Source organism: Phyllopteryx taeniolatus, chromosome 6 (assembly GCF_024500385.1).
Source record: "Phyllopteryx taeniolatus isolate TA_2022b chromosome 6, UOR_Ptae_1.2, whole genome shotgun sequence".
Classification (NCBI taxonomy): Eukaryota; Metazoa; Chordata; class Actinopteri; order Syngnathiformes; family Syngnathidae; genus Phyllopteryx; species Phyllopteryx taeniolatus.
In genome coordinates, this window is record NC_084507.1 from 21,045,800 (window position 1) to 21,066,350 (window position 20,551).

The 20,551-nt window shown below is 42.3% G+C and overlaps 1 protein-coding gene across 9 annotated transcripts in view; it reads right to left on the reverse strand.

The window, feature by feature from the left end:
- sema6e (sema domain, transmembrane domain (TM), and cytoplasmic domain, (semaphorin) 6E) overlaps window positions 1-20,551 on the reverse strand; it is a 137,912-nt gene that overhangs the window by 52,941 nt on the left and 64,420 nt on the right. For all 9 annotated transcript variants that reach the window (XM_061775541.1, XM_061775535.1, XM_061775538.1 and 6 more), the window contains one exon: window positions 16,032-16,107. The gene's annotated coding sequence lies outside the window, so the exon portion shown is untranslated. The remainder of the gene's footprint in view (window positions 1-16,031; window positions 16,108-20,551) is intronic.

The window sequence follows — 20,551 nt, forward strand, 5'->3', positions numbered from 1 at the left end:
AGAAGATATTTTGGTTCTGCTGGTTCTTAATGACAAAGAAGAGCAGGGTATACACACACCGTAACCGCGGGTCTGATTCCCCCCCTTCCAGTCAAAGTCAGCAAAGGCTTGATTGTTGAATCTTTCTAAAAGCTGATCTTCTTTCGATTATGCTGTGTTGTGGGGTGTGTTAAGAGTCTTTTTTTGTCCGTTGCAATCAAAGTCAGCAAAGGCCCGATTATCGGATATCTCTAAAAGCTGTTCCTGAGTGATTATCCTGTGTTGTGAGGTGTTTTTTCTCCCTCGCAGTCAAAGTCAGAAAAGGCCTGAATCAGATGTCTCAAACATAAATCCTGAGTGTTTGTCCTGTGGTGCGTTAAGAGGGATCGTTCCCTGAACGGTCAGGGCCGACAATCGTAAATGGTAAACCTATTCAGTATTTACGATGGCAAATCAACAATGACTTGGGTCGATCCATGATTATGACGTGAAACAGAAGATAACTAATAAGTAAGCGACCTTAACATGTTAAACATTTATGACTGTTTAACCGTTTTACGAGCAGATCTAAACACACGCTACACCACAAGACATTCGCTCAGGATAATCTTTTGAGACATACCATAATCGGGCCTATGCTGACTGATTGAAAGGCAGGAATCACGCTCAAATTTGGCCAGATCATCGTTGTAGGTATACAGGGTCTGACGTTAAGACTTTTTGAGTGGTGGCCAAACCAAGTAGTGGTGGCCCGGTCAGAACTTATACTGGCCCGGTATATTCATGATATAATATGTTCAATTTGAATCATTATTTAATATATAGCATCTTTATTCTGTATTATTAACTATTATTAACTACTACTATAACTAATTAACTACGATTATTCAGAAATTATTAGTAAAATTGCTGCTGGTGATAAATTAAAATATTTACTTATCACTGACATTCCAACAAGGCTTTATCTTGATGTTGTTTATGCTATGTACAGTATATTATCTATTAATATACTGTATATGTACATGCAAAATGTAAAATATTGGCTGGTTGGTGGGAGGGTAATCTTAGGAGAGCATTGTGTGTGTTCGTGTAGGTGTGTGTGTGTGTTATGATTTTGATTTACCTTTAATTATTATTTTTTATTTTGGCGATTAGCTGCATGTGTTGAAAGGACCCTCTTGAAAATGAGATGCGTCCTAAGGGGCTATCCTTGACATAAATAAATACCGGTACATAAATAATTCACAAGAAATACTTTTTTTTTTTTTTTTATATCAAGGCAGCATTAACCAAACTTATTACAGCCTTTGAGCTTTTTGGTTATTTACACCATAGAGATAAATAACCACGTTTTAACAATCTATGATTCACACACGCCGGCCGTATACAGTATTGTGCCACAAGTCCGACAAGTGTTACGACAGTCTGGGCGCGTTGCCTTACTTTTTTGATGAATAAAGTCCTTGTTAGCACACAATTGTTGTCCACACATTATTAGTCTGGCGATGAATCCTCACTTTGTGTCGCTACCCTTGTTCCTTGCTGTCATTCCGTGGTCCCGCTGCCGCTCATATGAATGTTGAACGTATGAGGCTAGTGTTGTTAGCTTTGCTAGCTTCGGCTATCGTGTTGAGGCTAACCTGAATTTGTGCCCGTTCATCCAGTCGGTGCCAGTCGTGGTTTCTCCTTACGTCATCACAATAATCCCGTCTTGGACGGGATGCTTAGGTGATAAAAGAATTGCAAATCGACACTGCAAATGCAGTTTTGGGCAGTTTTTTTGAGACAGCGGCGTAGTGGCCCTGGAACACCGTTAATGTCAGACACTGTCAGTATACCTCACTTCAGCAATAGCAATTTGCTCTTAGCACTAATTTAATCTCAAAGTGATTTAAAAAAAAAAAAAAGCCATAAGTATGAATCACATCACTTAAGAAGCACACGTCATTAATCTTAAATCGACTTGATCATTTTGTATCTTTTATCAAGCCACAGTCACCTAGGCGCAGCACATTTGTCACAGCAATGCCAGAGAAACCTTCGGTGTGAAATAATTTGTCAAAGTGCTACTCCTACATACAAACAATTTGGGTCCAGAAGACAAGTCGACGCTAAGAGCACTATTTGGCGGGAAAGAGGCCTTGTTAAGATAACGGCAGCGGCACAACGAGCGCCCCCTCCCCCGCTCAGATTAAACACTTCATCATTGTCTGAGGGCAACGCCAAGGCTGCCATACTACTGTGACACACCGCAAAGGAGTCCAATTATGCTCTGACTAGACATCCGCTCGCCATGCGGTGCTCCGGGAGAAAGGATGAAGCTGTCTAACGGGGACAGATCTTCCTCGAGGGACACTCGGCGGCAGATGACCTTCTCGCGGCTCCTGCTGATGACATCATCAGATGGCAGCGCGGCTGAACGAGGACGCGGGTGTGGGGACGGTGGGGGGGGTCGTCGACAGACGAAAGGGGACGCCAAGGAGGAACAGGGTGGCGAGGGACAGCATCCAGCAGCTCTCTGGCATGGAATTGACTGCCAATCATCAAAGGACGGAGCACATGAGGAGTCAGTCACTTTAATTAAGTCTTAAAATAAGATGGAATGTGATGAAGATTTACTACCTGCCCACTTTGAGGGCCTGCTACTTTCTAATGCGCTAATCGAGAAACTCGTTAACAACAGTAGCTAACGAGGGTCTGTCACATGCTAACAAGATCGTAACTGAAGAAGAGGGTCATTATGTTTCTTATTTTACTTTTTTAAACAATTGTGAGGTGGCACAGATATGAAAAAAAATCAATAATCAGTTTCACAGTTATAACGATTAAGTGATCAAAACAGTTGTTTGCAAGTAGCGGTTAGCACCTGCAGCTAGCTGGGGAAGTTTATATCTTTTTTTTTTGGTACTGTTAGGTCAAGCAGAATGGAAAATCTGTATCCCTTTTATGCCGGAACAGTTTTACTGTGTCACAGTGGAGTTTTTAAGCTTCTGCTGTGGTATTACAATTGACGTTTATTGAGAATCAGACTTCATCAGTCGAACAGAACAAAGTTTCTAGAAGGGAGAGAGAAACAAAGACAAAAGACAAAGGACTAATTGTAAACAGGATGAGAGAAGTAAATCATTACATTATCTCCAACAATGAAAAATTAAATGAGTGTTGCATGGGGGTGTAGTGCTACACTCTGTGAGGGAAGGACAGGACAAGGACAGGAGAAGAAGCATGCAGGACAAGGGTCGTGAACCCGACTGTACGACTGAAGTGTGGCTTTAATTATCCATCCATCCATTCATTTTCTGAGCTGCTTATCCTCACAAGGGTCACGGGAGTGCTGGAGCCTATCCCAGCTATCTTCGGGCAGGAGGCGGGGTACACCCTGAACCGGTTGTCAGCCAATCGCAGGGCACATATAAACAAACAACCATTCGCACTCACATTCACACATACAGGAAATTTAGAGTTGTGAACCGCGGCACGGTGGACGACTGGTTAGAGCGTCTGCCTCACAGTCGTAAGGACTGGGGTTCAATCCCCAGCCCCACCAGTGTGGAGTTTGCATGTTCTCCCCGTGCCTGCGTGGGTTTTCTCCAGGCACTCCGGTTTCCTCCCACATCCCCAAAACATGCATGGTAGGTTAATTGAAGACTCTAAAAATTGTCCGTAGGTGTGAATGTGAGTGCGAATGGTTGTTTGTTTATATGTGCCCTGCGATTGGCTGGCAAGCAGTTCAGGGTGTACCCCGCCTCCTGCCCAATGATAGCTGGGATAGGCTCCAGCACTTCCGCGACCCTTGTGAAGATAAGCGGCTCAGAAAATGGATGTTCGAACGGACCGGGAAACAGCACAGACATGCTGAAACCCGATCCGAAACCCAGACCCTCCCGATCACATACCAGTCCCCAAAGAACCCTTATATGTGTATGTCCCCAGATGTGTTTAGTGAGCCCGCAGAGGACTGCCCGGCTCCCACATGGGAAGAGGAAGAGCCGACCGCAGTGGGACGCAAGGAATCGAGAGAAGAGGAGGAAGCAGGCCCGAGGAGCGACAGGGGGGAAGTTTATATCAAACTTAGTTTAAAACTGAAAAAAACAGTCATCACACGCTCATGAGGGTGAACTAGACCAAGCCAGACTCGACCAAACAAGAACAAGACCAAACCAGTCTAGACCAGACTGAACTGGACCACATGAGACAGGACCATACCAGACTGGACAGGATCAATCCAGATTGTATAAGACCAGACAAAACCAAAACCAGACTGAACTGGAGCAAACCAGACTGGACCACACCAGACAGAACCACAGTGGACCAGATCAGATTGGACAAGACCAGACAAGACAAAGCCAAGACGAGAATGAAGTGGACCATACCAGATTGACCCACACCTGACCAGACCAGACAAGATGCAGACCAGACAGAACTGAACCGGATTAGATGGGACCAATTCATATTGGAACTCAACAGAATGGACCAAATCAGAACAGATAACACAAAGAGCAGACCAGACTAGACCAAACCAGACTGACCCACCCCTGATTACACAAGACTGAACTGGACCGCATGAGACAGAAACACACCTGACCAGACAAGACACAGATCAGACCAGACAGAACTGTGCCAGACGAGAGTGGCCCAAAGCAGAGTACACCACATCCAAACAGACCTGGAAAAAAACAAGACAAAGACAAGACCAGACTGAACTGGAACAAATTAAAATGGATCGAACCAGATTGTACCACCACAGAACGGCTCAAACCATACCAGATTAGACAAGAAAAAAGACTCGATTTAATGGGACGACACCAGATTGGACAAGACCAGACCAGACTGAACTAGACCACACCAGACAAGACCAGACCAGATTGAAGTGGACACACATAAAGAAGAAAATATCCTCTTGTTCTCAACAGCAGTTATGACCCAGCAGCTCCAATCTGAAACAAGCCATCTGTACTGGACCAACCAACCACTGAGGAGAATCAGCTGTTGCCTGCCATTATTCCTCCTGGGTCTGGAGGTTATTATTCTTTTTGGCCCACACAAAACACATATCTTCCACTCCAAAAGAACTTTGTGTTGAAGACTGCTGCAAGGAGGATGGGGGCGATGGATGTGAGTAAGGAGGATGAGTAGGAAGAGGTAGCCGAGCCACCCGGTTCCAGCCGTTTGAAACCCGGAGCCAATCGATAGCGATCAATAAAGTGACAAGCTTCTGTTGTCTCCCGTTACCCTCAAGCTTGGGCAGTGCGCATCACAGTGTGGCCTCGTCACAAAACTATTTTGGACTCTTTTTTTGTCCTTCAATAGGACCTTGAATAATCTCATTAAGTAGAAACCTTTGGTGGGTGGAGCTTGACTGACAGCTGAAAAAAATTATGGTCTCTCATGTCTCGCGCAGAGGGTGACAAGTGAGTCAGAGGAAAAGAACGCAAAAGACAAGAAGATTAAAGGTTCAGACAGGCCAGAAGAACCACAGAGTGGGCCTATAGTGTCTCAGTGCTCTTGTCGGACAGAACTAACTGCTACTGGTTCAGGACTAAGACCCACTGTGAACAGCAAAAATGTGCTAATGTTAAATGCCCCACTAAAAGAGGTTTAGAATAGTCTATATCAAATTAAAACCCTAAATATACCTTGTACTTTGATCCCCAAAACACTTCTTTCAAACTCATTTTACATCAACCATAAATAATAGGGTTGCTCCGATCAGCGTTTTATCCTGCCGATTCTGTTACTGATCATCCATGAGTGAGAGCTTCCGATCACTGCTGATACCAATCATATGGATTAACTGTAAATATTTCAATTTATTTATGGTGAGTGCTGTTGGCTGTATGACATGTTTGTTTAGGTTTGCTTTGCAGCTCTTGCCCCTGCGCAGTATGAAGGTGTGAGGGGACACTACAATAGATCTGGGCGATTATAGAAAACAATAATCACGATTATTTTGATTGATATTGAAATCACGATTGGTTAAACAATACTTCATATTTTTCCAACAACCAAAAACTCAACTCAACCAAAACTCAACTTTAAATATAAATTAAAAGAGCAGCCAGTTTTAGTAACAAGTAAAATAACAGAAATACACACACACACAAAAAACAAGAAAGAAAAATAAATAGTCATGACTAAAAAGGTGCTAATGCTTTTAGCCATGACTGTATTTTCCATTAAATTTGTCTAAAGAAATATTCTCATTATTCTGGCATTTAGCAAATAGAAATAATTTTGGTAACCCTAATTGACCTAAAACAGGAAATGTTTAGTCTGATTTCATGTCACAGTCATGGAAAAAAAAAAGCGTGCATCTTTTTATACAGTCAATGACTGCTTTTTCTGCTGCGCGCGCCGTTAGCATTAAGCTCACACGCTGGCCTCTTAGGGGCAGTGTGGTGCGGTGCATGCATTGAGCTACATTCTTTTAGGCTTAAAAAAACAAGAGTAGAAGAAGATAGTCGCGATATAACTTTGCCTGTGAATATTGCTATATTAACAGTCTATGTGTTACTACGGCATTTGTGTGTGAAGATTCAATGTTTGAAGGTAAATCTGCCGTGATCAAATGCGAATATTAGCTAGCCCGTCAATAGGGTTTTCCATAGACTGTTAGCATTAAGCTAACATAAAAAAATTGGGTAATTATTTTTTGTTAGTTTTACAGTAAACTCCAACTCAGGTGTCAATAAACATCTTATACCATGCTCAAATTTGGATTAATTCCCCAACCCTGCTCTACACTGTACACATTATCTACGCAGGGGTCTCAAACTCATTTTTGTCACGGGCCGCATCGTAATTATGGCTTCCCTCTGAGCGCCGTTATGACTGTGAACCCATATAAAGGAATTATCACCTCATATAATTACACGACAAATTGATGAATAACTACTTTTAAAATCAGAAGCCTATAAAACATTTTTCAACTTGTACATTTATTTTCAAAGGGGGGTTGGTAAAAAAAGTGCGACAACAGAAGTGCGAAAAATGCTGTCGTGCAGCTTGCCGCTTCATAACCTGTAAAAAAACCAATTACACAGTGGTGCCTTGAGATCCATTTTTAATTTGTTCAGTGACCATGCTCGTCACTCAAAACACATATCTTAAATAGTTTTTTCCCCAACTGAAATGACAATGTAATTTATCTGTTCCAGCTTGCCCCGCAAAAAGTTAGTCATGTGTTTTTTTAATTAGAAAAATATCACTATAATATTGTATTTTCCGAACACATAGTAATAAACAGAATTTAGAGAACTAACCAGTTAGTGCAATATGATTAATTGTGGCTCCTTCTGGTGTGTGCGGCTTGGTCACCGGGGGCAGTATAATGCAGTCATCCAGACAAACGAAGAGTTTCACAACTACTGTCAGTGACTTAGTTAGCTGCAGTAATATTAGTCATTTTTCGTAGAGGATAAAGAATCTATCCCTGTGAGTATTGTTATATTTTCTGTCTACGTGCTAATGCACTGTTTGTGTTCAAATATCTGTTGCTTTAAGGGTTATAACACCACCACATACTGTAGATGCTATTCGTTAGGCAGTCCATGGTGGTTTGCATTGTGTGTTAGCATGACGCCAGAATACTTTTGCAAGGCAAGGTTATGTGGTTTGGTTAACTACGCAACGTGTAATTCTTTTTGTTTGATGTTTAGTTTGACAGTAAACTTCAAGTAGGAGTGGCATTAAAAAGGATGAAACCCCTTTTCTGAAGAACTCTTCACTATCTCCCAAACCGCTGCTTGTTGTGAAGTGAGTAAGTAAGACAAGTAAAATCACCATTTAAAAACTACTTTTGTTTTGTTTCTTTATCTTTGTCTAATATTTACATTTATTTGTTTTCAAATATTTAAGTGGGGAAACTGGGAAAAAAAAGAAAATAAAATAAATAAAAAAAATACAAATTTGAGGAGGGGCAAATACTTTGTCATGGCACAGTAGGTTAGTTTTTTTTAGCCAATAGTTTTAATTATGGTCTAGCTAAACGTTTGTCAGTTGTTCTTTGTGACCCATCGAGTTTCTGCTCTGTTCTTTGCCCAGTAAACCACATAGTGAGGGCGTAAAGAGCGTTATAATCAAAATAATGATGAAGAGTGAGGTGAAGAACCTTCGGCGATGCAAGGCTGCAGATGTCTCAGCCCTCCAGCTGAGATGCGGGACGTTTAATTGGACCACTCAATGACGAGGTGCACTCGCTAATTAAAGCACCAGGCGAGGCTCACAGTCTTGCCAAAGTCACCACAATTTGAAAAAAACATTTGGACATGAAGACGGTGACCCTGAACCTGCTCATGGGAGGAAAACGCTAGCCTGAGGTTCTGCTCAAAATGTCCTCGACAAACAAACAAAAAGATGAAAATTGTTTTAGAATGACTTCTGACCAAAACTAAATTTCCCTTACAGGATTAATAAATTACCACTATGTAAATATGCAGTAAGTGAATCAACAAGTGATCGTGCAGATGTCGTCAATTGTTCTCCCGCACTCAACACTTTGAAACAAACCAGCATCCAGCGTCTCACAGTGACATCCCATAATAGTCCGCATGCAGTGTGGGCCATGTTGCATCATTGTGAGCAAGATCAGCAACACAGAAACATTCTGGCTCAATCCTTCTCTTTATGCATTGGTAGCAAAGTTTTTTAAGGATGTGTTTTTCATGTTGTTTACGTGATGTTTGGCAGGACGGAGGTTGCAGCTGCTGCACTCAATGTCAAAGCACCCTGGGAATCTTACCCCCACACACATTCCATAGTCTACTATCGAAAATAAACACACACACACACACACACACGCACGCACGCACACACACACACCTTACTATGACGTGACAAAAACAACATCTATTAATTAAACAAGTGAATATGAAGAACACAACGATAAACTGTACAAGGCTACCGTTCGGTAAGGTTCGATGTTCACAAGCTGCAATTAATTGAGGTACGCACATTGATTTTCAACGTCATACATTCTTAAAATGTGAGTGAGTCCACAAAAGACCAGGAAAATGTCTTCATGCATGTTGTTAATGCTCTTCTAGTGTGTGGTGTACTGGACGTGAGCAACACGTCACGCCGCTCAATGACTCTTAACACATCACACACTACCCGGATAATCACTCAGGATTATCTCTAGACACATTCAACAATTGGGCCTTTGCCGAGTTTCAGAGGTGTCAAACCCTATCCCCTTCTCAGAAACATTCTGAATCTTTTGTCTGGAACACTTACGTCTCAGCCAACACAAATATAAACCACCAGAAAGACTCTTTTCCAAAAAACACTACTGTTTTATATGAAGTATTAAATTACCTAACCTTATACATGTATGATGACCTGACTTTCAACCATTTTTACAATGACAAGTAGTTTGTCCAAAATGGACACAAGTTCATATCCGGGAATTGGTAATTTTCCTTAAAATTACATTAAGTTAATGTCCATTTTCTCCATTTATCTAGAACAAACAATTTATATGGAAAAAATATTAAATTGATAAAAGGTAAAAAATACAATAAAACAGCTATCCAATGAAAAACAGTCCAATCGTTTTTCAAGGAATGTACACTGTTGTTGTGTACATTGTAAAGTAGGTTAATGTAAAATGTTGTTTGGATCCAAGCTCCTCCAGCAGTGCCGCAAACTGGTATTTGAGGGTGATGTAAATCGTCATTCATTGTTGATTCATCGTTAGTGTGGTGTCTAAAGACACTCGTCACACAAAAACTCACAAAGTGCACACTGCATTACCTTTTCTGAGAAGATCAGGGAGGAAACCTGACTCCTAACACACACCACACCACTGGATAATCATTCAGGATAATCTTTCAGAGATAGAGAATCAGGCCTTTGCAGACTTTAATTGCAAGGGAGGGAAAATGCCTAAATTTGGCCCGATTGTCAATTTGTGTGTACCCCGCTCTACTTTTTAAAAAAAAAAATTATTTTTTTTTAGAAGATCGGGGATGCAAAATGACTTGGATCATCTTTAGAGATACCTAACAATCGGGCCTTTGATGACTGATCGGAACGGGGGGAATCTGGCTGAAACTCGCTCCAATAATCGTTATGTGCATACCCAGCGTCAGTAGGTGCTTTTTGTTTTTAGCCTGAAAAAGGTGCGGAACTTGCTGTGCATTACCACTTCTTTCCTCCAGAGGTAACAGCGAGCAGTAACCTGCAGCATGCTGTTATTAAAATGTAAGCAAGATTTTTGAAGGTGCTAGTTTACATTCTAAGGACGCGTCCTAACAAGCAGAGCTGTCAAAGGTTCAAGCTAGCGTAGCGTACTGTAGCGTCGTGGTTGACGTGCGGACACGGTGGGTGATGTCGGCATGAGCCTCATGTCAATGAGGCGCCTGGTGCAGGGTGGTGTGTGTATCGGGCGTCTCCGGTGTGTCGCCACGTGCGAGGAGGACGAGGAGGAGGAAGAGGATTTACGACACGTGTTGACGCCGCTGCGCAAAAATGTTTTGACAAAGCCGCCTCCTTTTCGTTGCCATCTGCCTCTTCGCCACCGCCAATTTGTCTGAGCAGACGCCAGTGTGAGTGGCCGGGCCCTCGGTTCACACGAGGGAGGGGAGAGAAATCAGGGCACACGCACCAAGGCGGCGAGTGAGGTTAACTGCAGTTCATCAGCTGCAAAGGCACGCGAGGACTACCTCAAATGCTAAACACAAACACAAACACACACTCATCTTCATCTTGAGAAGGGGTGGGCAAAGTATGGCCTGTGGGCCTCACATGACTTAACCCGGCCCAGCGAGCATTTCCATTAACTTATTTACTGCCAGCTGTTTTTAAAGGAGAGTTTTCCATGCTGCCAGCCATTTTAGAGCGTTTTGAATTATTGTTCTGTAACATTGATCCATCCATCCATTCTCAATACCGCTTATCCTGTTCTAGGTCGCGGGATGCTGCAGTCCTTCCCAGCTGACTTCAGGCAAAAGGTGGACTACACCCTGAACCTGTCGCCAACCAGTCACAGGGCAAGTATAGACACAGACAACCATTCACGCTCACATTCACACTGTCACTGAGTGGGAACTGAACCCATGCTGCCTGCACCAAAGTCCAGCGAATGTACCGCTACACCATCAGGGACTGTTCTGTAACAATAGAAGCCAAAAGAAAGAGCTGACTGTCTTCTTTCACCAAAGTTTGTTTCTAGACTTTTCTGTTCGTTAGCAATCAGCAGTAGAACATGGGTCGATTTCACCCAAAACATTCAACTTTCCAACCAAAAAGGGGAGAAAATTAAGTTTTTGTGAAAAGGAACATGTCAAGCAGAACAGTGACCAATAACACTCATATTTGTTGCTTTTGTGACACCTCAAACTACAAAACAACAAAAACAAGACTGAGAAAGGGCTTTTGATGGTTGTTTTATCAACCTTTGCTAACCTGGTTTACGGGTTTGGTCACGTGACGTTCCACATATAGCGGCTTGATTTATTGTAAGTAAAAGAAATACAATTTGACCATACGTATATTGAGAATGTGTCATTTTCCTAACGTTAATAAATATGAGCAATTGTGAATGCCTCGTCTCTCCGTCTTAATGAGAGTAAACGATGTCCCTGATGAATGATGTACGAAATAAGCGACATAGTGAGCCTCCTCCAGGGTTTACAGTCACACACGAACAAACGATAGCCGTTGTTGTGTTCACTGTCACTCACATTTGCGCCCGCTAGTAACGCTCGTGTTCACGCTCACCAGCAGCTCTGACCCGTTTCATTGTGTATCAGGAACTCTGCCACACACATGCCAAGCCACCTCTGCGCATTCCAGCCGAGGCTCACGCCAGCCGCCGGCTTCTGTCCACTTTGACTGACACGTGAGGAGGGGGCACCAACATGGAGAAGAAGGGTAACTGTACAACAGTGTGTGAGGTTGTGGGGCATGTCATGGTGAATAGAGAACCAAGTCCAGCGTGAAAGTCACACACATCCATCCCTCTTTCGCAGAAATGTACTTTTCTGCTTTCCTTCCTTTGTTCCTATTTTCCCTCTATCTTTTTTTTTTTTTTTTTTTTACTTCTTTCCCACCTTCCTTCCCATCAGACCCGCTTTTTTCCTGCCACCTTTTCTCAAACCTGCTTTTCCCCCCCATGCATTTTAACAGCCTTCCTTTCTTTCCTTAAACCTACTTTTCTGCGCCTTCATTACATTACAACAGGGGCCTCATTTATCAAACAGCCCGTAGAACAGGTTCTGAGTTCATTTGTAGAACTGAAATTCAGATTGCTTGCAGGTAGGGAAAAAAAGTCACACGCACACCAGTAAGCAATGTGTGCTGATACATCCCACCGATTCTAACCTCATTTTCATTGGGAAACACCTCCGAAGGAGCATATATGCGAGCAGTAAACCCTTTAAGAATGCGCAGATGGACTACTTCCCTCTTCGAAAAAGTGGATTGAGAAAAGGAATATCTCCGAGACCAACACTGAGGAAGTTGTCTGAGAAGTGGAAACAAACCAAAACAAATACTGTTTGAAACACTTAATGCAGGTATTAACAACAAAAGGGAAAAATGACATGGGAGAATTTAGGCGTGGCTGTTAATTCTGTTGGATCTGACAAAAGAGCAGTCTCAGGGGGGAAAAAAAATAAAAGTTTTGACATCAAACTCAATGCCAAAAAAAAGCATTGCGGCCCACAGGCCTGAATTGCTGTATCTTTAATTAACTGGAGGACGACGAGCAATTACATGAGATGAGGTGGCTCGGGCATCTGATTAGGATGCCTCCTGGACGCCTCCCTGGCGGGGTGTTCCGGGCACGTCCCACTGGGAGGAGGCCCTGGGGATGACCCAGGACACTCCGGGGAGACTATGTGTCCCGGTTGGCTTGGGAACGCCTCAGGATCCCCCGAGAGAGCGAGATGAAGTTAATGGGGAGAGGGAAGTATGAGCTTCCCCTGCGACCTGACCCTGGATATGCAGAAGTAGATGGATGGATGGATGGATGGATGGAGGACAAGCAATTATGGAAACCTGTATTGCAAGCCTTATTGGGGACACATTATTACGTCCAGGCGATGTGGATCACAGATTATTTGTGCACTGACTGAATCCAATCCTTTCCTGTCCACGTAGCTGAATCCATTGTGTGATGGTGCTTTCATTAAAATGTGGCTGCAATCTATGGTTCCAATGTATACGTTTGGGAATCCCTTTTGTTGAATTTTGGCTTGTTGGTGATGTCCGTATGGCAAATGGATGGAAGGTGGAGCCAGGCAATTCATTGCATCCAACACTGCCGGCATGATTTGACTTAATGTTGGTTGCGGAATGCCTCATGTTTCCAATGTCCCGGTGGCCAAAAGTCCCAGGATGACAGGAGCTCAAAGTGCACTTGGATGGCTTTGGTGACCCTCTGAGTGCGTTTGTTTTGTAGTTTCACTGTTCTAAGGTTTTGTATGTACGCATTGTGTGTTCCTTCCTTCCCACCGACCTTGCTTCCTGCACACCCCTTTCCTTCCTCCAGACCTGCTTTTAATTTTGCATCCTTTGCTTAAAACTACTTTATTCGCCTTCCTTCCCTACCTCCTCTTACCCTGCTTTCTTCCTTCCGCAAACTCCTTTTTTGCCTTCCTTCCTTCATTCCATCTTCCTTCCATTGCACCTGCTCATTATTTATGCATACTTACTTGAAATATTTTCGTCTGTCACTTAAACTGGCTTTTCTGCCCTCCTTACAGGCCTCCTTTCATCCTACCTTTCTTCCTTCATTCCACCTTCGTTTCCCTCAGACCTGCTTTTTATTTAGCATCCAACTGCATCTCCTACACACCAGTTTTTGTATTGATTCATCCTTCCATCCATTGCTCAAACCTACTTTTTTCCTTCCTTCTCAGATGTGCTTTTTACTTCTTTCCTACCTTCCTTCATTCCATCAGACCAGCTTTTTGTATTGCATTCTTACTTCATTAAAACGACTTTTCTCTTACTTCCTTCTTTAGCTACTTCCCCCAACATTCCTTCTTTCCCCATTCTTTCTATCCGTCAGACCCGCTTTTTTTTTATTTTGCATCCTTCTCTCACTACTTTTCCAGCTTCCTTCCTTCACACCTCTTTAATTCATGCACCCTTACCAGAATCAGAAACAGAATCATCTTTATTTGTCAAGTATGTCCACAAAAAACACACAAGGAATTTGTCTCTGGTAGTTGGAGCCGCTCTAGTACGACAACAGACAGTCAATTGACAGGGAACACTTTTGAGACATAAAGAGATTGACAAAAAAACAGTCACTGAGCAATAAAGGGTTGCTAGTTGTCTGGTAATGCAGGTAAAAAACAATTTTGACAGTTGTGCAAAAAGATGCAGAGCCCTCTAGCACTTAGAGCAGTTCGAATGACTAATATCGCAATAGTCCGGTGCAATGACCATTGTGCAAAGGGCGCCGAGACTTCAAGGAGTGTATGCGGTTTAAAGTGACGAGTAGTGCGATAATCTGGGACAATGCCAATTTTGCAAATGTTGCAGGTACTCCTCAATCAGTGTGCAAATGGAGCAGATGCTACTCTGGCGTGAGTGGCCAGTATTGGTCAACAACAGATATGCAAATAGTGCAGCGTGGCGGGACTACTACAGTGAGTGCACGAGTAATATATCATTGGCCCCACAGAAATGTGACAAGGAACTCAAACCAAAAAATTGCCAGCATGTTGTAATGGAATTGTAGGTTAGTTGTTTAAGAAGTTGATCGCAAGAGGGAAGCGCCGCTTTTACTTCTGCCTGCCTTCCTACGCTCCTTCATTTCCTATTTTGCATCCTTTTTTCCTTTACTTACAAATACTTGGTCTTCCTTCTTTTGGTACCTGTCCATTACCGCTTCAGATTTCACTCTTTGTTGTCGACTCAAAATATTTGCAATTGTTCACGGTGTCCGTTCTTCGTGATAACAGCATTCCAGTAGACTGACGTGTGGTCGCTCCACAACGTTGTGTGCATTCAGGTTTATGTTCCAAAAGGCTATGCGACCTAATGGTATTTTGTGGTATGTAAAATGCATATGAAAGCAATCATTGATGGCCAGCTGTTGAGGAAAATCGACATTTCTTGTGTTCTCAATCAAAAGGTGAAAAAGTGAGAATTTGTTTTCCCGGTTGCTGCGCTGCGAGGTGGAAAATTGATTATTGATTAGCATTTGGAATGCGGCCAGCATCGCTCAGCTCGTGTTGTTGACATTTTGCCTTCTGTTGGGCAAAATCGCAGGCAGCGCTCCGCCATCCATCCCTCGATAGAATGGTTGTCAACACAGCAGAGACGGCGCGAGCTTACATGCTAATCAAAGAGTTTTAATGTCAACTTGTAGGAGGGCTCAAAGAGGATCAAAGTCATCTTACAGTAGGAAGACGTAAAGTCAACACAAAGTGAGAATTCAAGAGTTAAAAAATAAAAAAGTACATTTACAGTCAAAGAGGTTAAAAGTTTACTTAGTAAAAAGTCAACTTACAGCCAACTTCAAGAGGTTACACGTCAGCGGTTGAAAGACAACTTTCAAGAGTTTTAATGTCAAGTTACTATCGGCAACAAAGACGTTTAATGTAGAGTCCTGATCAAACAGGTTCAAAGTCACCTTAGTGAGGCTCAAAGACGTTGAATGCCAACTTACAGTCATGCTCAATGCTAAACATTAAAAGAGGTTTGAAACCAAATGAAAAGTCAGGATAAAATATTTTTTAACATTAAAGAGGTTAAAAGTCAACTTACAGTCAGGATCAAAGAGGTTCAAGTCAAAAAGGTTAAAAGTCAACTTACAGTCCAGATCAAAGAGGTCAAAATTCAACTTCGGGTGAAAGTGTGTAAATATCAACTTACAGTGAGGCTCTAAATGTCAAGGCGGCTCAAAACCAACTTACAGTCAGGATCCGAGAGGGTCAGTCAAATAGGTTAAACGTGGACTTAAGAGTTAGGCTCAAAGAGGTTCAAAGTAAAGACTCCAGGTCAATGCAGTTCAAAGTCAACTTAGTGCATAAATATCAACTTCGAGCCAGACTCAAAGAGGCTAAACATCAAAGAGGTTCAAACAAACTTACGGAACGTCAGTTCCTGCTGGACGCAGTGACTCTGATTTCGTGAAAACTCCCGTTAACGCCCGGGTCTGGAAGGTTCCTGTGAAAGAAGAACAAAAGAAGCGTGAGGACTGAAGATGACCCGGTAGGAAGGAAAGACGGTCCTTTGAGGTTTGTAGTGATGGAAGACTCTTTGAGCCCCCCCCCCCCCCCCCCCCCCCCCATGGGATCTCAGCTGTCAGAACATACCCCAAAACACAAAAAACAAGAATTATTTAAAAACAAAAGCAATGATCAAAGTATTGTACTTAAAAGGAAACATGTTTAGTCGGGTCTGAACTTGCTCGCACACGCACACGCACTGTGTTCACACGTTGCGCACACCAGATGTCTGCCGTCTTTTTGGCGAGCATACGCCGCCACCACGCCGTGCCCACGCTTGTGACAACCAACCAACTAAGCGTGGGCGCCTCGGCCCAAACTTTATTTTTTTTGTCAACAAAAGGCAGAAAAAGGATGTGACAATGAAATTTACTCAATGGCAAGCAAAGGCGGGAAGATAATAATAATGTACATTTTTGTGCCAAAGTGTACATTTTTTATTACTTTAGTTTAGTGAGCATTTTTTAAATAATCTATGATTTTTGTATCATAGTGCAGGAATTGAAATTTCATAGGTTTTTGTTTGATAATGTACATTTGTATCATTATGTGAAAATGTTTGTATTGCCTACAATTTATTACGTGGTGTATATTAGTCATAGTGTACATTTTTGTTTAATAGCATTCATTTTGTGTCATGGCACACATTTTTTTCTTGTATAATGTACACTTTGGTTTATAATGTACATTTTTGATTTATGGTGTGTATTTTGTTTCATAGTTGACAATTTTCTGAAAAGAAGTACAGTATATTTGTAGGTGTGTGAGCATTTTTTTCATATACAGTACCATTTGTTTGAGAATGTAAATTTTTTCATGGTGTACATTTTGTTTTACAGCGTGAATTTCTGTCATAAAGTACATTTGTGTCAATCAGTACATTTTGTTTCATGATATACTGTACTGAACGACCGGTTAGCACATCCGGGTTGTATAATTGATGAATCCCTGGCGACGAATTGATTTAACAAGGTGATGAAATGCTGCAATAACTGCAAGCAGATTGTTAATAAGACATCATATGACGAGTCAAACCTCGGAAAAAATATGAATCTATTAACCCCCTCAGTCGACCCCCCCCGCTCCCAACCTGCAAACACATTGAAAGGACTTCTCGATTCATTGACCTCCAAGCTATCTACAAGATCCACAATACTTTCCCATCTGCACTCCCACTGCTGGAGATTTCCCATGAGGCCATGCAACTCCAGTTGATCGATGGACCCTGGCTGCCGGCGTGGGGGACCGTGGGGGGCGGGGCGAGCACCGGCTCCAGAAATTGAGGTATTAATAATGCAGGTCTGGGCCTGTCATAGCCTCCATTAGCGCAGAGAAGACGGGAGGTCCACGGCTGATTGATTAACTGATTGGATTAATTAGACTCTCGGGGGAGGTTAGCTGCCTTTCTGTGACTGTTCCAGTCTCTCTGTGTGTCTGTTGCAACCTGCTCAAGACATTGACACTCCAAGCTCAGTGACCACTTCCTGTTGAAGCCTGGCAGTGGTGAGGCATTGTTGATCAATTGTCAGGCACGTGACTGTGACTGAACTGTACAAGCGTAAACTAATTACAGTCAGCGACTCACACCCGCACATCTGGCAATTGAATTTTGCACACAAACCAACTCGCGACAGAAAATCTGTTCTTATCAGTAAATATTGTTTTGAGGCTCCACATATACTGTACCATATTATTTGACATATGACATGAGTATTTTGGAAATGTTGCTACATTATAAAAATACAAAGAAGAAATGGACGAGAAATAAAATGCGGATATTTAAGATGCCCTTGGCAATGATAGCCCCATTCATAGACATGAATGCATTGTGCATTTCAGTGGCAGAGACTCATCACGCTTCGCTATTAGCCAAAAGTACAGCACATATTTAATTAAAAACAGTTAAGTATTATAGTTTTACTATATATACAATCACAAAATGTGACAACGAATTAAGGACAGAGGAAGAAAAAAAAAAAAAGTCAAATGGCGGAAGTGTGGTCGCGTTTCATAGCGAAATGCAAGGCGAGCAGCCGGACCATTCCCTCTGGCGAATTGCGGGACCTGAGAGATGAAGGTGAAGCGCAAATCTGTGGGCTTTACGTTCGTCTACTAACATAACGTTAGCGCTGCGGGCTGCGGAGTGTCTCTTTTAATTCTGAGTATTGTTGAATGTGTGGCTTTTTTTTTTTTTTGGACTGTGACAAGGACAGTATAACCAAAATGGTACATCCAGTCTGCTTTTTGCTCAGTGTAGTCACTGTGTGACATGTGGCCAATCTGATGATCTGTAAGTGGCCAACCTCAAATAGTCAAATAGGTGAAAAAGGTGGTAAAGGTCACCGGAGAGGATTAAGAGTAAAATGGATCATCATGTACCCAAACAGAGGAGGATTTAGGTGAAGGGAGATGAAGGACCTATTTTTCTCTCTCAAGGTTTCTTCATTTTAGTTTGAACAAATTGAAGACTTTCCAAACTTGTAGTAGTACAAAGAATATTTGTCTTATTCCTAGTCTGCTGGTCTAAGCTCACCTAATGTATTAATATGCCACAAAATGCCAAAATGCTAGCTCTTGAAGTGCAGATGCACAAAGGCTGTTAAGTGGGAAGTTCCCACTGGGAGCTCTTATTAAAAGTGCATATCATATGTGAAACGCCATTATGAACCAAAACAAAGGTTTTGAACAAACATAGCTTCACTGTTGTGTCAAGATCCCAAACAGCAAAGGGGAAAGACTTTATTTGAACACTTATCACTTTCTCTTTTTATTTACTTTCTTATTATGAAATGCAGCTCTACTTTTATTGAGCAAATTAGAGAACATTACACAATGGTGCTCATATATGGGATTACTAGGGCAGAATTTGTAATGTGTACAAGAAACCAGACTACCTGGAGAAAACCCACGCAGGCACAGGGAGAACATGCAAACTCCACACAGGCGGGCCGGGATTTGAACCGCAGTCCTCAAAACGGTGAGGCAGATGTGCTCACCAGTCGTCCGCCATGCCGCCATTCATTTTTTCATTCAGTGAAAATGTATTAATTACAATGTGTTGTGAATGTGAATTTGCTAATTAAATCCTCAAATCAAATGTGACTTTTCTGCTGGTTATTTCCTATTCAACATATTCTACTTTGGCTTGAAACCATACTCTGTACTAGATACTCTGACATGATACCCTAACCCCGTTTTAAAACGCTAACCTTTGCATGCAACCCCAACTGAGTCTTGAATCCCAAACATACGCTTGAAACCATAACTTGAAAATCCAACCCTTTTTTGAACTCTAATCCTTGCTGGCCTTTAAACCCTAATCCTTGCTTTAAACTCTAACTCTGTCTTGAAACCTTAACCTTTGGGTAAATCCCAAATCTCATCATAAAACCATAACCCGGACTAAAAACCTTAATTTGAAACCCCACACTTTGCTTGAGACCCTAACACTGGCTTGAAACTGTAATTCGATCCCATAAACCTGGTTTGAAACCCTTAACCCTGTCTTAAAACTCATGATGCACCGAAATGAAAATTCTTGGAAGAAAACGAAAATGAGGAAACCAAGGCCCAAAACGGAAAGAAATGATTTGCCATTTGTTGGAAAATGGATGGATGGATGGATGGATAGTTGAACATTTGTAATGGACATTTATGGCTATGACTCTGGAGTAACATCATAAAAAAATCCTATCACAATATTGGCCGCCGCCGCCGCCCCCCCCCTCAGTCAATCACGATATGAAACACTCACTGTTATCACTATTTTCTTCGTTCACTGCTACTGTTAACCTTTTGATTTCAATACTGTATTTTCTGTCAGTTGAACATGAGCTGGAACATTATACAAATGTATAAGACATAAAACGTATCCATGTATAATCTGACCATGCAAAAGCATTGAAGTCCAATTCCAATGAATGCCCATGGAAGTTGGTAAGAAGGGTTTCAATCATCCACTTGAATTTCAACGGTGCTTACGGGTAGCTTGACAAGACTGGCCCGAAAAGTTCAGCAGTATGAGTTTTGACGCTAAGTTGTGATGGCGATTGTTGAGTTAGCGTCGGGCCATACCACATACATACCTGTGCGTTCTGTTAAATTGAATTGAATGTTCACGGCGAGTTTGGGGTCGCCCAGTACCAACACCGGAACATAGAAGCGGACTCGATAAGAAGCATTCATTTGCTGACGAATGACCCAAGGGAATCGCCGAGATGTACACACCTCTGCCATTGCCACCACTCCGCTACGTACATTTCACCGTCCCGATGTCGACTGTGGGCTTGACGATATGAACGCATGACGTTGCATTTAATGTTTACAACTGTCTAAATTGAAGACATATTTTGACGGACCGCCGTAGCCGCAAAACGGGGAGA